Below are 17990 nucleotides of genomic sequence, written 5' to 3' on the forward strand. Positions count from 1 at the left end.
CTGAGTGGGGGGTGGCTGGGGAGAGAGCATTCCAGAAGTGCCACTTCCCTGGGTGACACACACCCTCCCCCCAAGCTGACTCTGCAAGCGAAAAGACGCTCCTGCACCACTTGGCTTAAGCTGAGCTGCTACCCACTGCAAAGCCTCTACACATACTTAAGTAGCACACCAGGACAACACCTGCTGCAAGCCTCTGGTGTGCTAACTATATATATAAAATGAACAATATAAATATATGAATAAACAAAACAGAAACTTTAAAACATGTTTTCCCAGTCTTGCCTATGTTTAATGTTGTAGGGTTCATCCCCTCCCATGGTATGAGCATTTTCAAAGATAACCTCTTAAATTCCTGAACAACAGTCATTCTGGACAGAGACGAAACTTCAGTTGTCTGCTGTTAGGGACTGAATTTGACTGATACTTTGGAGGAAGAGATCTTGTTTGGCTTGGCTCAGGGACAGAAGTGTAAATTGGTAAAATGAATCTGAATCTATATTTTTATAGGAATTTGTTTTGTATTTTCACAACAGAAGAGGGAATAAACAGGTGGAACGTGCAATAATGATGGCAAAATGAGCAATTTGAAGGATCTCATTAACCAAAGATAAAACCTGCAGTTCTATGCAGCACTAAATTTTATGGAATGATAATGTCACTTATTAACAAACTAGAAATTGTTTGTTTTTAAAAAGTTTTGCCTGTTTTACCCAGTACTTCCAACCTGACACTTGCCAGCTTTATCTTGGTTATCAGAAACAAAATTCCTGCCTATGATGATAGAATTTCATTTAATTAATTATCAGACCTGTACATGAATCATTTTCTTTGCTAGATGATATTAAAGTGCCCGGAGTAAATTGGGTAAGATAATGCAATTGAATATTCCCTCTAAAACATTTCTAAGCTGCCTGTCTCAGTGCTCAAGGCAATTTTATTATGAAATGCTCAATATAAACAAAATAGGATGCCTGTTTCTCAGAGGTTAATGACACAGCGATAGAAATAAGGATGAGAACCATTAATGCTTCCTCTTTTGTCCATCTCCATAGTATTTAAAAGTAAAAAGCACTGCAGGTATCGAATCATATTCAGAAGGAAGCTTGTGCGTGATCCTCAGTTATTTAATTTTATGATATCCCATCATTGTCCTACCATGTTACTCAAGTTGCACATTGCAAAGGATGCCCAGGAGGCTTCCCATCCAGGGGATGACCAGGCAAGTCCTGCTTAAGTTCAGTATGGTTGCTTGTGGGTTATGCACAACCCTGTAACTATGGCCGAGCCAGACTATGTGCTGTCCAATCAAAGGACTGCCTCTGTTGAAATAAGTAGGCAAAGGAGTATGGAGCTTTCCAGTTTAGAGAAAAAAATCAAGGGTAGTCATGATAGAGATTGTAAAATTATGCATGAAGTGGAGAACAGAGATTAGTTTTGCTAGTCTCCAGGTGGTGGCTGGAGATCTCCCGGAATTACAACAGATCTGCAGATGATAGAGATCAGTTCCCCTGGAGAAAATGGCCTCTATAGCATTACAAACCTGCTGAGCTCCAGCCCCTCTCTAAACCCCGCCCTTCCCAAGCACTCCCGCAACCTCCAGGTATTTCCCAACCAAAACCTGGCAACCCTAACAGAGATAGAGAGAATATTTTTCTTCTTTTGCCATAATACTAAAACTTCGGAAGTTGATGGGCAACAGATTCAGGCAATTTGTTTTTTATCCAAAGAATAATTAAAAAATGGCATTCTCTGCTAGTGGTCATAGTAATGGCTACAAGCATAGATGGCTTTAAAAGGAGGGTAAGTCCATCAATGGCTACTAGCCACTGTGACTAAAGGGAACCTCCAAATTTAAAACTTGCAAACATCTGAATACCAGTGACAGGAGACAGCAGCAGGGAAGGGCAGGGCAGGGAAGCAACTTGGAGAGGAGAAGGCCTTGTCTCTGTGGCCTGTTGTCTGGCTCTCTAGAGCAACCGATTGGTCCCTGTGTGAAACAGGATTCTGGACTAAAAGGCCCACTGGTCTGATCCAGGAGGGCTCTTCTTATGCACTTATGCTCTGATCCTGTCTAAGGTGGCAAAGAAAGTACTGACTACGTGGCACGGACAATATAGACAACCTTGAACCATCATTTCAATTCCAGTACTGAGAAGAAATGGTTAACTCATCACCACCATCATGGTAGTAGTTCTGATATAGTGGAGCATCAAAAACAAATGGATGGACAAGTAAATTCTTTATCAGTGATGTCCTCATTAAAGAATTTTAACATACAATATACGGAAAATAAGAGCTCTAATGTATCTGAGAGCTGAAAGACTGATTCACATATTACTGTTTAGTTGAAAGTAAAATCCACTGATGACATGAAACATGTGTGAATGACCTATCACAGATCACCACTGACAGAGACCACTTGCGGAGGCTGAAGTGAAATGCTTTCTAGTGGGATCAATTCCCTCAAATCCACTGCAGCATACCAAGTGATCATCATCAATTAACCAGAGGCAGGGTTTCTAGCTGATTGCTAAATTTTATGTTATCTGCAGGATTTTTTAATCTGGGACTGGGACTAAAGCGTTTTTAAGTACTTGTAGTAGATTGTTGTTTTATTGTGATTTTATTGAATATTTTATGTTTTATGTATTGTCGAAGGCTTTCACGGCCGGAGAACGATGGTTGTTGGGGGTTTTCCGGGCTGTATTGCCGTGGTCTTGGCATTGTAGTTCCTGACGTTTCACCAGCAGCTGTGGCTGGCATCTTCAGAGGTGTAGCACCAAAAGACAGAGATCTCTCAGTGTGAGAGATCTCTGTCTTTTGGTGCTACACCTCTGAAGATGCCAGCCACAGCTGGTGAAACGTCAGGAACTACAATGCCAAGACCACGGCAATACAGCCCGGAAAACCCCCAACAACCATTTTATGTTTTGTATTGGCTTTTAATTGACGTAATTGTTGTGAACTGCTTTAAGCTCCTAATTGAAGAAAAGCAGTATAAAAATCAAATAAATAAATAAATATTTTTGCCTTTAATGCATGTGTAATTTTTGGCAAACCACCTTAAATAAAAATCCAGTCTTCTCATTCATCTCATTATTTAAAATTTTCTGCTTGTATATTTTTAGATGGCACTTTTACCTGAAATGCATTGTCTTTAAAAAAACAGCTTTGAAATACTTTACAGTTAAATGAAGTAAGAACAATATTGGTATTTTACCATAACAAATATTTAGAGGCCATTATTTCGATTACTTTCGCAAGTGAGCATCTGCATTTTCTCAACCTAACTTATTTATTTAGCATTGTCATTTGTCAGAGGTCGTTTTTCCTTCTCATGACAAATTTTGAGCCTCAGATACCTTTGGAATAGCACGCTTACGCTTCAGGAATGTCTTCATTTTCAGCCTGGCATTCACATCTGTACTTGTTTAATGCTCTGCTGGTGGTCTGTGCTCTATGGCATGCCAACTGCTAGGCTCATCTTGAATAATATTTACACATTTTGAGGACACCAAAATGCAAGAAGTTCAAGAAATGAACATGAAAACTTAGCAACAAACGAAATTTGCCTTTAAAAGAAAAAAATTACATTTTGGAACATGTTTGCACAAGAGAAAGTATGTTAGAAAACATGTAAATTTTTAAAAAATATCTAGCAGTTAGATAGATAAATATGATCATTCATAATGAAAAATTATTAATTATTTTTGTTGTCAAAGTCCCACACAATTACGTATTTAAATATAGCTATAGCCATCTTTCCATATTATTTATTTGTTTATTTATTAAAACAGTATTCTGCTACCTTTCCTGTGGTTAAAGGCAGCTATCCAAGGCATCTAGCTTAAAATAATAAAAATGCAATAATTATTAAAATTTCAAATTACTTGAAAGACTGTATGCTCCTCCTCCAAAATGTTTGATCAGATAAAACCATTGTAGTATGTTCCCACAAGTAAAGCAGAAGATCATAAACTAGTGAGATATGGTGAATATCTTCTGTTTAATTTATCTTTTATAACTTTAGACTTGCTACAAGTGTACAAAGCTGCCCCAAACACAAGACGCCAGACATGTTTGTAGCTGTCAGCATTTGTTAGTCTTAGCAAGCGTGTGAGGTGTACCTGTCATCTCCTCTTATGTTATCAGCAGTGGAGAGCAAGCCAAGATCTAGTGGTTCTGGTAGTTCTGCAAGGGCTTGGCCTGGACCTGGCCAGCAGCACTGTGGGTTCAGAGTATGTCTGATGCCTCCTCCTGCATCAGTGGTGGCTGGGAGAAAGCTGAGCTGAGGAGCACGTTGTTGCCTTTCTCAATGTGCCACTAGCCACAGTTGTTTGGGTGGCTTGAACAGAGAAATGGCCTGTACTAGGATGACACCAGGAGTCAAGGGGAGTCCTGAAAGATAATATACAGTGAGATCTTTGGATAATACATGGGGAAACATAGGTCAAAGGCCATAGGACCCTGCCTCTTTCTAGCTGCTTTTAAGAGGTAGAAAAAGTTTCAGTTCAGAGATTCTAGTGCACAGCAATGAGCAGCAGGAGTGTGCTCCAAGAAAAAAAATATTATTTTGGATTTGGGGGTGGGGAGGAATCCTTTACGGTGATTGCTGATTTTCGGGTAGGAAATTACCAGTTTGTGATGCAAATCCATGTGTTTTTTACAAAATTTGGGGGCCATTATTGGCAACAGAGAACCAGTTTGAGATCTGGGGCACCTGTTGTTAAAAACATTAGCACCAAATTTTCACAACACGTAATCCTCCCTTTAATCTAAAGACTTCTTAAATTTTGAGCACATCAGTTTGATTTTACTGAACCCTGAAGCAGGGGCCTCTCCACTGATTCTTTTGGCAGTGGCTCAGTCGTAGAGCTCCAGCCACTGGCATTTTTAAAAACTCCAGTCTGCATCAATTTTTAATTTTTAGGGGGGTGTTTTTTGTAAAGTCTAAGAATCCCACATTTGTGTTACCATTCTGGAAAATCAAAGTAACAACCTGAAACAGTGACCTTTGTGTATGTCTTTAGCTCAGAAATTTCAGAACGCACATCCCTGATGAGCAGCATGTACAGTACTCTAAGTGAAGATCTTACCTGCTAATCAGGTGGTCACTAATAATAATAACAACAATAACAACAACATTCGATTTATGTACCGCCCTTAAGGACAACTTAACACTGACTCAGAATGGTTTACGAAGTATGTCATTATTATCTCCACAACAATCACCCCGTGGGGCGGGTAGGGCTGAGAGAGCTCTGAAAGAGCTGTGACTGACCCAAGGTCACCCACCTGGCTTCAAGTGGAGGAGCAGGGAATCAAACCCAGTTCTCCAGATTAGAGTCCTGCCGCTCTTAACCATTACACCAAGCTGTCAACATTACTATGCTGGTCAATTATTGAATTATCGTTGACAAAAATAATAAATACTATGGGGATGATCAGTGATGCTAGTCATCTCCCTCCCATACAGATGATTAAGTGATATGCACAGTCCAGAGATGTGCAGTGCAGGACCACCCTGTGGGCATCCTTGAATAGTGATACAAGTTTCTTCTTTTCAAAGCCCTCTTTGGGGAATGCAGGATAACATGCAGAAGTAAGTCGATGCAGACGTCTACTTCCTCAGAAGGACTGCCTTTTCTGGCCAGAGGTAAAGATGTATATTCAAGGTGCAACCCAAATTAAACATCGTCCTGAGTAATCCATCTGTGAAACGTGAGATTTAACTGCAGGTCTTTTCCCCCTGTATCCCAGACGTTTAACAGGACTGTTTTATGAACTCTCTCCGGTTTATTTTTTAATATTAGAAGATGGATAAAAGTCCCTTTCTGTTTCTCCATTTTCTTTACCTAGTGAATCATGGGTCCCCTGTTAGTTGGAGAGGAAAGTTGTTTTAGTAATTCAGGAACAAGAACTAATGCTGAATCAGCACAAAGACTGAAAACGACAATTTTAATACTGGAAAACATGCTAGAAATAATAATGAAGGGGAGTGGGGGAGGGACAGAACAAAAATTTCAGTGGTGGGTTACTTAGTCCGCCAGATAGACAGAAACTGAGTAATTGATTTAACAAGTGTTATGCACCATCACATAAGAAATGCATTCTGTTTTTTACCATGATGGATAAGTCTGGTTTGTCTAATAGAGAACAATACAAAAACTATAAATAATTTAAAATGTTACCTGAAACCTTGTTTTAAACCAGGCAGCTGCCTCAATCTAGTGATCTGGGGCAGATGAGCTCTGAATCATGTGCAGACCAGAGCCAAGTATCTGACAAAGGGAATTTTGACTCTCAAAAGCTTATATCCTAGAAATCTTGTTGGTCTAAGGTGCTATAGGACTTGAATTTGCTCTTCTACTTGCCAGTTTGGTGCGGTGGTTAAGAGCACAGGACTCTAATCTGGAGAATCGCGTTTGATTCCCCACTCCTCCACTTGAAGCCAGCTGGGTGACTTTGGGTCAGTCACAGCTCTTCCAGAGCTTTCTCAGCCCCAACCACCTCACAGGGTGATTGTCATGGGGATAATAATAACATACTTTGTAAACAGCTCTGAGTGGGTGTTAAGTTGTCCTGAAGGGCACTATATAAATAGAATGTTGTTGTTGTTGTTACTGAAGTTCAACATGGCTACCCATCTGAAACTGGGTCCCAGTCCCATGGGAGCAATCCAGAAAATGTGAATGTGAGAGCCAAGTTCCAAATGACGAATTACAGGAGGATTGTACATGAAGGGAGTAGCAATGTTAGCTGGGAAGCTGAGTTTTAAAAGAGATCCGAAGGCTTTGTCAGTTTCCCCTCTCTACAGAGCCCAGGAGATGGCTCCTCAGAGGATTTGCTAATTTCCTCTTTGCCTTAGGAAGACTCCATCAGTTTCACCTCCTGTTCTAGGAGGTGAGGAGGAAATTAACAAACCCTCTGAGGTGCGATCTTCTGGCTCTGTAGAGACCGGAAATTGACAAAGCCTTTTGATCTTTTAAAACTCAGCTTCCCAGCTAACATTGCTACTTCCTTCATGTACAATCCTCCTGTAATTCATCATTTGGAGCTTGGCTCTCAGGGCCAAGCTACAAGTGATGAATGACACTTGAATGGCAAGTGTATTTCTCCCTGTTCACTTGCCCTCCACTTGCGCTCCACTCGATCCCCTTGCCGTTCAAGTGTCATTTGTCACCTGTAGCTTGGCCCTCAGTCTTCTGGAATTTACATGCATTCCCCAAGTGAATGAGGAAGACCCTACAAGTGAGGAGTTATGCTGATACCATTGAATTCTCAGAGCTTGTAATAGATCATCAGGTAGGGTGAGTAAGACTAAAATCAAGAACCAGTGTTGTATAGTTATATGGTAGACATGGGTTGAAGGGGAACTCATTTGTCATGAACATATGTAATTATTTCTTCCATCATCCATTCCCCATCTACAGAAAGGGAAACATTTAGGACTTATCTCATAGAGTTGTTGTGAAGGTAAATGACAATTACTGAACTCCAGAGTATTGTCTCCATTGTGCTATGGACAAAGTTAATAAATGTTGCTTTGACTGATACAACATAAATTCAAAATGAATCATGCCATTCAGTCTTTAAAGCTGTTATCTAAGTAACAAGCTTATGGATAAAACTTTAAATTAACTCAATAAAGTGTCACTTGTACAAAAGTCTCAAAAAGCATTTTGGTTTACAGTTCAATATTCCTAGCTCTGAAGAACAAAGGTGGGTCTGTATCACAGAAGATCTGTTCACCGTTCATAATTTCTGATACATATCGATTCATGAAATAATTTCCATTGTTCTCGTTAGGTAAAAGTCCTGAATACTTTCATGGATTTCGTAGTTATCCGATTTCCTGAATTATTAGTTGTTGCAACTTTAACATAAGATTGTAATATTGTGTGATTGAGAGCCAGTTTGGTGTAGTGGTTAAGAGCGTCAGACTCTAATCTGGAGAACTGGGTTTGATTCCCCACTCCTCCACTTGAAGCCAGCTGGGTGACCTTGGGTCAGTCACAGCTTCTAGGAGCTCTCTCAGCCCCACTCACTTCACAAGGTGTTTGTTGTGGGGATAATAATAACATACTTTGTAAACTGCTCTGAGTGGGCGTTAAGTTGTCCTGAAGGGTGGTATATAAATTGAATGTTGTTGTTATAAAATTACAGAAGATGGTTTGATCAGGGCCATCTTAAGGCTTGAGATGCCCTGGGTAAATAACCTTCAATGACCTACTTGTGACACCCACCACTTCCTTGCACCACTAAAGGAGTGCTACAGAGTTTTCTCAGGTGACTTTCCCACAGGAAATCAGTCATTACTCCAGATGCCCCACAATATTTTAAGGGCGGGACCTCCTGTAGCCCAGGCAGTTGCTTGATGATACCAACCAGGTATCATCATAACATAACTTAAATAAAAATAAACAAACAATGTAAGTAAAAACAAAAACATGATCCATTGAAATGGGTGTAATGTTCCCCTTTGGCAGTGGGTTCCTAGGTTAGAGCACTCACTCAGACACCAGTTCTCAGGTCCATTAAGCAAAGACAAGCTGGTTCAAAACAACAGCAGTTTATTTACAAGGAGACGACTCAGACAATTAACAACTTTAGCTAACATACAAAACTGAAGAACTGGAACAAGAGCTCCACCCAAGAGGACCAAACTAAATCACACAGATATCAGGGGAGGTGAAGACTGTTCCATTACACACATACATATATACAATACCACAATGGGTTTAATCAAGCACTAAAGATAGTTTCACATAAGGCAAAATTTGCAGTATTTCTAGATTCTGCAAAGAGCTGTCTGCATAGTTTCAAACAACTTTAACATAACTACTGAGCAAAAACCATTCTAACAAAATAAAAATATAATTTTTAAGCCATGTTGTGCTTCTTTATATTATGTCAAATCATCTTGATAATTAACATATGTTTAAATCACCGCAATGGCAGTAACACAGGAGGAAACCTAGCATTCAAACACAATTCTTGTTAAGCTTTGGAATGCCCAAAATAAACACCTGGAGTTTGATATTCTTAGAAGACTTGTTAGCAGCACGTAGCAATTCAAAAGATAACAAATACTCAGTGGAAAAAAAGCAGGAACCAGTCTTCTTTCTCTTGCTGGAACAAAAATATCTGGTGAAAAATAAGAGTGGTTGCAGAGAAAGATTTTCAATATACCGTAAAAGTTCTGGTGCCTTCTACATAGCCCAGGGGAGGACTGACTATTTCGGAAACATGTAGTAACTCCTTTCTGCTTGTGGTTTTTGTTTCCTGTTGGGTCTCCCCTTTTTTTCTTTCCACCACCTTTTGGGTATTACTGTTTTCCTAATAAAGCAGCAAAAGAATTGAGTTACTGAGTGTATTTTAAAAAAAAATTGAGTCAAACTAAGTGGAAGTGGAAGGAAGAGAAAATAGCAAAAGGAACAGGAAAATGGAAAATTTGGCAAAAAGTTTTTTTAAAATCAGCTTCTGTGGAAGAAATAATTCTGCTAATTGGTTTTAATTTCTCCTTCATTACAGCCAAGATCTGTGTTTGGGCATAGATTGGAGTCAGCAATGAAATATTACAAGTTATAGAACAGAGTAGGAAAAATGTACTTTCTTCAAAATGTTCACTCTTTTTGGATGGTCTTGTTTCAAGAGCAACATATGGAGTAGGTTAACACTTCATGGTTCTGGCTCAAATAAAACTCTGAAAATTAATGTCCCAGAAATTGTCCCTTCCCACACCTTGACTAGAAAAACACAAAAAGGGTGCAATTATTACTTTTCCATTCCCCCTTCATAGTATTAGTATTTCTATGATAGCAATTTATTGAGAGCCAGTTTGGTGTAGTGGTTAAGAGTGTGGGACTCTAATCTGGAGAACCGGGTTTGATTCCCCATCCTCCGCTTGAAGCCAGCTGGGTGACCTTGGGCTAGTCACAGCTCTCTGGAGCTCTCTCAGCCCCACCCACCTCACAGGGTGTTTTGTTGTGGGGATAATAATGGCAGACTTTGTAAACTGCTCTGAGTGGGCATTAAGTTGTCCTGAAGGGCGGTATATAAATCGAATGTTGTTGTTGTTATTGTTGTTGTTGTTGTGCATTAATATATGTTCCATTGCAAACTTTCCATTAGAGTTGTGCCATGATTCAGTGATATGTGTGCAGTTCTGGACTCAAAGTACACATCAGCATGAGTGGCAATGCACCATTGTCTTTGATGTCGGGCAGAATTCTGTATGTGCATAGAGAGGGATATTCAACATTTATGATGAAGAGAATGGAATGACCACTGAATGCATATAGTTCTATCATACACAGGAGCCTCATTGTGCTTTGGATGACAGCCATGTATATGCTATACAATGATTTGGAGTATCTGCAACAGGCAAAATTAATTGAAACCACTCAACTGTATTTAAAGATTATAGATATGTTACTTTTGTACCAGGAATAAGGGGGAATAGCATGGGAAAGGGAGGCAATAAAACGTGGTCAGCCTCAGCTATTTGGCTTGCCCCATAGGCAACAGTAAAATGAGCACTAATAGCAAATTTACAACACCGCTAAACCCGTCTATCCATCTTCATGGCTTAGCTTGTGTTGGACTAAAGGCTCAAGAGAGATTTGTTTTTAACTTATATAGTAAAAGTGAAGCTGCCTATTAAAATAGCCTGCATTACAGGTAGAGTATGGAAGCTAAGTCCCTCCATCTGAGATCTTGGCGAGATGCAGCTGGTCAAAGTGGGGAGCACTGTGGAGAGCAGAAAGAAATCAGTACCACCAATCCTATCCCCTGCTGCATGTATGCTAAGCTAAGGCCCACTCCAAGCCACCAGGGCTGGCAGCACCACGTGAGAAAGGATGCCCACTGGATGCCCAATAGTCTCCCCTTCCGGGGCTTTTTCGTCCCAACCCATGCACTGAGGTTGGGCTCCATCAGAGATGTGCTGACTTGGTTGCCGGTGCACCAACTTCACTTGTGCTCCTGGGAGGTTCCACGACTAGTCTTATGGGGAGCTGGAGCCCATATTCCATAGGTCCTGTTGGGTTGGCGGGGACTTCGAAATCACTCAACCTGGGTTGAAACATCGCTCCCTGCCACCGTAGCCTCTTTTCTTTCATCTTTAGGATTATTGACTGTCATGGCACCCACTCTTGTGGAGTTGCTTGAGTCCAGTTCCAATGAGTGATGCTTCGCTTTGGTCTCGCTCCAAGTTCTTCATAGTTTGAGGGTGCCCCTGTTGCTCTGATGTCCCTCGTTGCATCGGGGTCTATGTCAAGGGTGATGGTTGGATAGCCATTAGGGTACCCAGCTGTCCAATCCACCAAAGTAGGAGCAGGCTGGAGTTCAGGAATTGGTTGGAGTCCATCAGGCTCCATCGCCTCTGGATCTGCATCATATGGCATGGTGCTAGTATGCAGCTCCCAGAAGTGTTGGGTCCAGAGGAAAAAGAAGACTTCTGCCAAAATATCAGTCCCTGGCAGGTAGACCCCGCCATCCCCTCCACAGTGAACACACATTAGTTCCAGCAGAAGTGGCTTTATTAGGATCTGACCAGTTCAGGTCTGTACCCCATCAAGGGGTTTGGCAGAAGTGACAATTCGAATCAAGCAGTCTCTGTTATAGTTGATTTTCCCACGCTCTAAATGACAGTTAAGGTTTTGGTGTGCGAGCCTCCAAGAGTCCTGTGAGGATCTATTTAGTTATGACTATATATCAGGTATACAATAAAGTGTTCTCAGCATCTGGGAATAGCGGTGAAAGCTGGCATCTAGATATACCAAGGTCACAGCTAGCAGAGACGTGCATATTTCTTGAAGATAACATAAGATGCCCGTTCTGGGTCCTAAGGAAGTAATATTTGCAATACGGTTATTAATGAGAGAGAGAGAGTGTGTGTACATCAATCCAGTAGGAAGTTAGTATAGCTTCAGCATATTGTGGCACAAGCAATAAAATAAACTAACAAAGAATTATGGCATGGACGCACACAGACATGACAACTTCCTAAATCCATCGTGGCACTCATGCGGATAATGCCCATGGAAAATAGTTGATATACTGTATGTGATTAATGGATACTCACATGAAGCTGCCTTTTATTGTCACACCATTGGCCTATCAAGGTCAATACTGTCTACTCTGACTGGCAGCAGCTCTTCAGAACTCTTTCACATCACCACCTACCAGATCCTTTAACTGGAGACAATTGGAATTGAATCTGGAACCTTCTGCTCTGTTAATGCTTTGGGCCCTCCCAGAAAAGCCATCACGTTGAACTAAAAGACTGAAAAGTAGATTGAAGACACGAGATGTGTTCTTTGGAAATCAGGCTAATTTGCATTGGAGAGCCTTAGTATCCCTCCATGAAGATCTTAGAACTGATACGTTTGCTAAATGATACCCTGCTTGAAAAATAAGGTCTCAAATGTGGAAAAAGAAGCGATGATTAAATTTATTTGTGACTGAAAAAAATACCAGGCAATGCCAGTTTCTACAGGAGTGGGACAGGAGACAGAAGGACAGCTAAAACTCTTAAAATATCACTTCCTCTTTCCTTGGGATTTGCTCTCCGAAACAGGTCTATATTTTGACTATTCTCCTGGAATGAAGCATGAAATCCTTTTAAGTGAATCACTCCTTATTTCCTCTCTCACCACACAAGAGTTTCCTCCTTCTTCATTACCAAGAATGTCAGAATCTTGAGAATGCAGAAAGCAAGTGGAGCCACATGGTCCTCTAAAAATATCAGGCCCTTCTGTGCTGGCATGACCAAAGGGTCAAACAAGGAATTGCTATTTTTTCTCAGCACCATCTCTCATATACTCGTTGGTACTGAATAGCAGTAGATAACTTCAAGTAGCTCTTCAGCATGTGATCTTATACTGATGCAATTAAATGAGAAATGAGGTTATAAATAAAAAAGAAAATACATAGATCAGAGTAATAGTGACAAAACAGAACAGATGGGATTATGTATGTATGTATGTATGTATGTATGTATGTATGTATGTATGTATGTATGTATGTATGTATGTATGTATTGTCTGCCTTTCTCACTGAGATCCAAGGTGGATCATACAGTACAAGTGAAACTACAGTATAATTAACAGCTAGGACATTCACTGACAACAGCTGTCACGTGCAGTGACTCAGTATCTCTATTGCATCACAACAGGATTTGGATACAGAGCCGGGTATCATCTGCATACTGAAGGCATCTAGTTCCATAGCTATGAATGGATTCTCCTAAAGGCTTTACATAGAAGTTGAACAACCTGGGGGATATTGGATTGACTTGTTTAAATGGATGCAAAGTTTTAAACGCTTGCTCTTAGCTCACACTGCCTGAACTGAGGGTGGGGGGCAGGGAGTAGATCTTGTTACAGGCCCAGAAAGATGTCTTTTTGGCTGGATCTACCGCTTTTAGAATAAAGAAGGTAAGGATATTATAGCTGCAATTTTATGGCTGTGGAGAGCAGAAAGAAATCAGTACCACCAATCCTATCCCCTGCTGCATGTATGCCAAGCGAAGGCCCACTCCAAGCCACCAGGGCTCATGCCTCTTGCAACAGAAGTATGGCTGGCAGCACCACATGAGAAAGGATGCCCACTGGATTTCAGCAGGCAGGATGTGAATGACCTGCTACAGCACAGTGCACAGATGCAGCATGCTTAATATCACGGAGTGATAGCAGGAAGTTATTCTGACACTCTTTGAGGAACCTATGCTTCTGGGGCAACCTGAGCCTGAGAAGGGGCTGTGGCTCAGTGGAAGAGTATCTACTTGGCACACAGAAGATCCTAGGTTCAATCCCTGGTGTCTCCAGTTTAAAATTCATTGGATAGTGGGTGATATGAAAGATGTAGAGGTCTGGACAGCTGCTGCCAGTCGGAATACACACTACCCACCTTGATAGACTAGTGGTTTGATTCAGGCAGGCATGAATCAGACCCCAGGGAGGCCCGCCTAGCCTTGACCAGAGCCAGGGCCTTTTCGGTCCTGGCTCCAACCTGGTAGAACTCTTTGTTGGATGAGACCAGGGCCCGCCAGGTTTTGTTGTCCTTTCACTGGGCCTGTAAGACAGAGATGTTCCACCAGGCGTATGGTTGAGACTGGGCTTGGCATCCACTGGCCAAATAGAGGAGATCAGATTCCTTCCCAATCAGATGCATCTACCGTATGGCTTTTACCCTGTTACTGAGTACTCTATCTATTTTATATTATTTTTATACTATGTTGTTTTATACTGTTATTTAAACTGCTTTAATATAATTTATACTGTAAATGATTTTTATCATACTGTAATCTGCCCTGAGCCTGCTGTGTGGGGAAGGTGGAATATAAATCAAAAATATAAATAAATAAAAAATAAAGTATTAGGCAGCTTTGTGTGTCCCCATGAGCCTGGAAAATGGGGCAATACCCTATTGGCAGGGGTATAAATGGTTTTAGTTTTCAATGAGTTGTTTTTAACGCTTATTTTATTAAATTGTATATATTGTTTTCACAGTGTTGTTAACTGCATTGGGTCCCTGGATTCCTGGGAGAAGGGCAGGTATATAAATATTGAATAAATAAGTAAATAAGCAGGAAGTGACCAGAGGAAAACAGAGAGGCCTGCTGGCTTTGGTCGCCACCCCCCTTCATGTGACCTGAGCAGCCATTGTGGGATGCCACCTAAGGAGACCCGCCGCTGCGCCAGGCACTAGGTGTTGCTAGAGTAGCAAGAATGAGGCCTCCAACAAGGGGGAGGAGTCGAAGCCCACCCTGCCACCAGCAGCCTTCCACCAGCCCACCCAACAAGTCCTTAAATGGAACAGAGTCCGACTGCTACAGCCTGCCTTCAGCCCAGACAGATGAGCAAGCTCTGCTATTGTCCATCCTTGCCAAGACAGCATCAACATTACTGATGTTTCAACTGTGGATTCGCAGGGCATGGAACAACACAAATACATGGACAGAGCCCTGAAGTATGGCGTGCAGCTGGCAATACTAAGTAGCAACCTGATACAAGACGCTCCCTCCCCTCCCATCACTGACCAACCAGCCACGCCAAGTGCTTGCCAGTGACCTGGTACCCTTCACTAGGGTTGCCAGCCTCCAGGTGGTAGCTGGAGATCTCCCAGAATTACAACTGATCTCCAGACAACAGAGATCAGTTCCCCTGGAGAAAATGGCTGCTTTGAATGGTGAACTCTATGGTATTATACCCCACTGAGGCCCCTCCCCTCCACAAACCCTGCCCCTCCAGGCTCCACCCCCCAATCTCCAGGAATTTCCCAACCTGGACCTGGCAACCCTACCCTTCACAGACTTGCAGCAGGTCTCTTGGATGGCTGCATATGCCTTCAGTGCCTTTTCCCAGATCCTGGTGGATGCAAAAGAAGAACTGGTTGTATAGTTTGGGATCCCATTATGCCAATTCTGGTCCTCTCTCTACAGCAGAATTTGTCTGGAATTCAGTCCACAGGATGGATCCCCTACTTCTTGCCACAGAGACAGTTATGGACAGCCAGTGGCTTCCCCCTTCTTGCGTGTTCTCCCCCTCCACCCCCTGCCCTTGCTAGCCCTTGTTGGGGGGAGGCATTTGAGCAGGCCAATTCAGGCAGGGTTGGAGGAGGACAAGGGGGCAACTCTAGCACGCAGAGCTTGCTTAACTCATAGGAAGTGTGAATCTTGTATCACAATGACTACCCCCATGCTGGGGGTAAGGGAGGGTGGGTGGTTGACAGGAAGAGAAGGGAACAGCCTCTCAGTAGTTTGGAAAAGCTCTACTTGAGATGTGAACCCTTTGGCCTGGTAAGACAGCTAAAATTCTAACCTCTTTGGAGCTGGAAGGAGGGATCTAGGTTGCAATGTCACTTCTCACTGTGTGTAAACTTGTTCTTGTTCTCTGATGCCATCCTCTTTGGGATTTTTAGGATGAGTGGGATTTTTTTTAATTCAGGATGGACACCACAGCTGAAGAGCAATATCATGTCTCTTCTGCATGTGGAAGCCACTGCCCCGGTTTACATGGCTGAGCTATCATTTTGTTATAACTTTTTTTGCTAAAGTAGATAAAATATAAATGCATTCAGCCATGCTCCCTCCCCCAAATAAGCCTGGTTTATATTCTGCTGCCGTTGTCAGTTTGTTTAAGGTTGTGCATTGTATGAATCTGATTTCAAATGATTAGATCTTGGGAAAAAAGAAACTCTGGGTTTCTGATCCTTTTTAGGGTGCGTAATGAAATTGCATGGCCACTTCACAAACGATGACAACATTTTCATGTAGGCAATTGTGTGAATACTGCATTAAAATCTTGATATGTGATAAATATATTTGTGTCTACACAGCTATTTATTCTTATTATTAGATTTATTATTCTTCAAAAATACTTGAGGTGGTTTACAACAACAAAAAGGCATGAAGAATATCATCGTCATTCTTCTACTATTGTCTAATAACAAAAATTAGTCCTTGTGCAAATAGGCAAATCTGTGCAGTGGGCCAACCAACACCATCATTTATAGTTCTGCAAACCCAGGAAGATCTTCTAGGTTCGCAAAAAACACTTACTTTTCAAGAAAACTCTAATTTGAGGGCAACGCATCCCAAAAAAGTTTTTTCTAAAGTGTGTTTGGGTGGCGCACTGTGCAATACAGAGGGGGGCGGGCGTGAAACTGCCCTGGAAGCCGACTAGGAATTACGGCAGCATAACTGGAGGTGTCTCTCTTGGGGCTCTCCCACACTGTGTGGCCTCACCATTGCGTTCCTCTGTCTGGGGACATCATGGCTGCGGGGAGTTCCAGAGGGAGCGGCACCAGCTGCAGCCGAACTGGACCAAGGCCAAGAAGGTGCTCCTGTATGGCCTGATGGTGGAGCCTGCCAGCACTGGCCCCACCACAGCCAGGGATGCTATGGCTGTCAGACATTTTTGGTGCATGGTAGTGGAGCCTGGTTGTCAGCCCTGGGGCACACCATGCAGATGGAGCTGTGCGCCATGAAGCACTGGAAGACTCCTTCGGGCCAGCTCGACAGTATGTGCGCATCTTCATGACTGGGGGCACCCCATATGAGCGGGCAGTGGAGGAGAGTTTGCCTGGGAAGGAGGTGTTCATGCACGCAGTGATCCTCTTATCATGGTAGGCAGCCTTGGCATCAAGGTCCTGACTGGTGAGCTCTTGACTTAGGGGAGTGGTGCAGGTCAGGGTGGACAGGAGGCCCAGGGACAGGGCTTGGTTTCTCTCACAGGACACTACTGCCTTTGCTTCTCTCAAGCAAGTGAACCACTTGGCACAGATGCCACTCCAGAGCTGTCAGGTGCCATGGGTGAAGAGGTCTCAAAGGAGTGCCCTCTCCACCATGAGCCCCACGTTTAGCTCCCCACCGCGTCAAGAGGGGGAGCCAGGAGGAGCTGGAATGACCAATGCGGTATTATGCTGTTATGAGCGAGGACCAGACACACACTGAAGGGCTGCTTGGGCAGGTCACTGCCCCCTGCCAGCCCTCCCCCCATCCTGCTGCCTACAGGAGTGGCCCGGCAGGATATGGCCCCCTCCTCATCCACCAGGGAGGTCATGCCCACCAGCCGCTCCCATGACAGGTTCCAGGACCACCCCAGCCAGGCTCTCCCCTGTAGCTGGGCAGTTGCTACACCCCCACCCCACCACCACAGGCTGCACCTCTGAAGGGACATGTGCGTCCTGCTTGACACTCCTCTGGGCAGCTCCCCCTGCTTGTCCTCCTCTATGCAGGTGCCATGACCATGGGTGTGTGTGGTTCCCAGCTACCTGCTCTCTGGCGAGGCAGGAGTTGTTGATGGGCAGTGGGGATCGTGGCCTGCATCCTGGCTGCGTCTTTGCTTGCCACTCATGTGCCTGTCATGGGGCATTTTGGCCAATGGGGGACGCTGGCTGGGTTGTCTGGTGTGGTTTGACCCTCATTCACAGGTGCTAATATCGCATGATGTTGCAGACAGCCTGTAAGGAATATGCATCTA

This window comes from Eublepharis macularius, chromosome 1 (assembly GCF_028583425.1).
Source record: "Eublepharis macularius isolate TG4126 chromosome 1, MPM_Emac_v1.0, whole genome shotgun sequence".
NCBI lineage: Eukaryota > Metazoa > Chordata > Lepidosauria > Squamata > Eublepharidae > Eublepharis > Eublepharis macularius.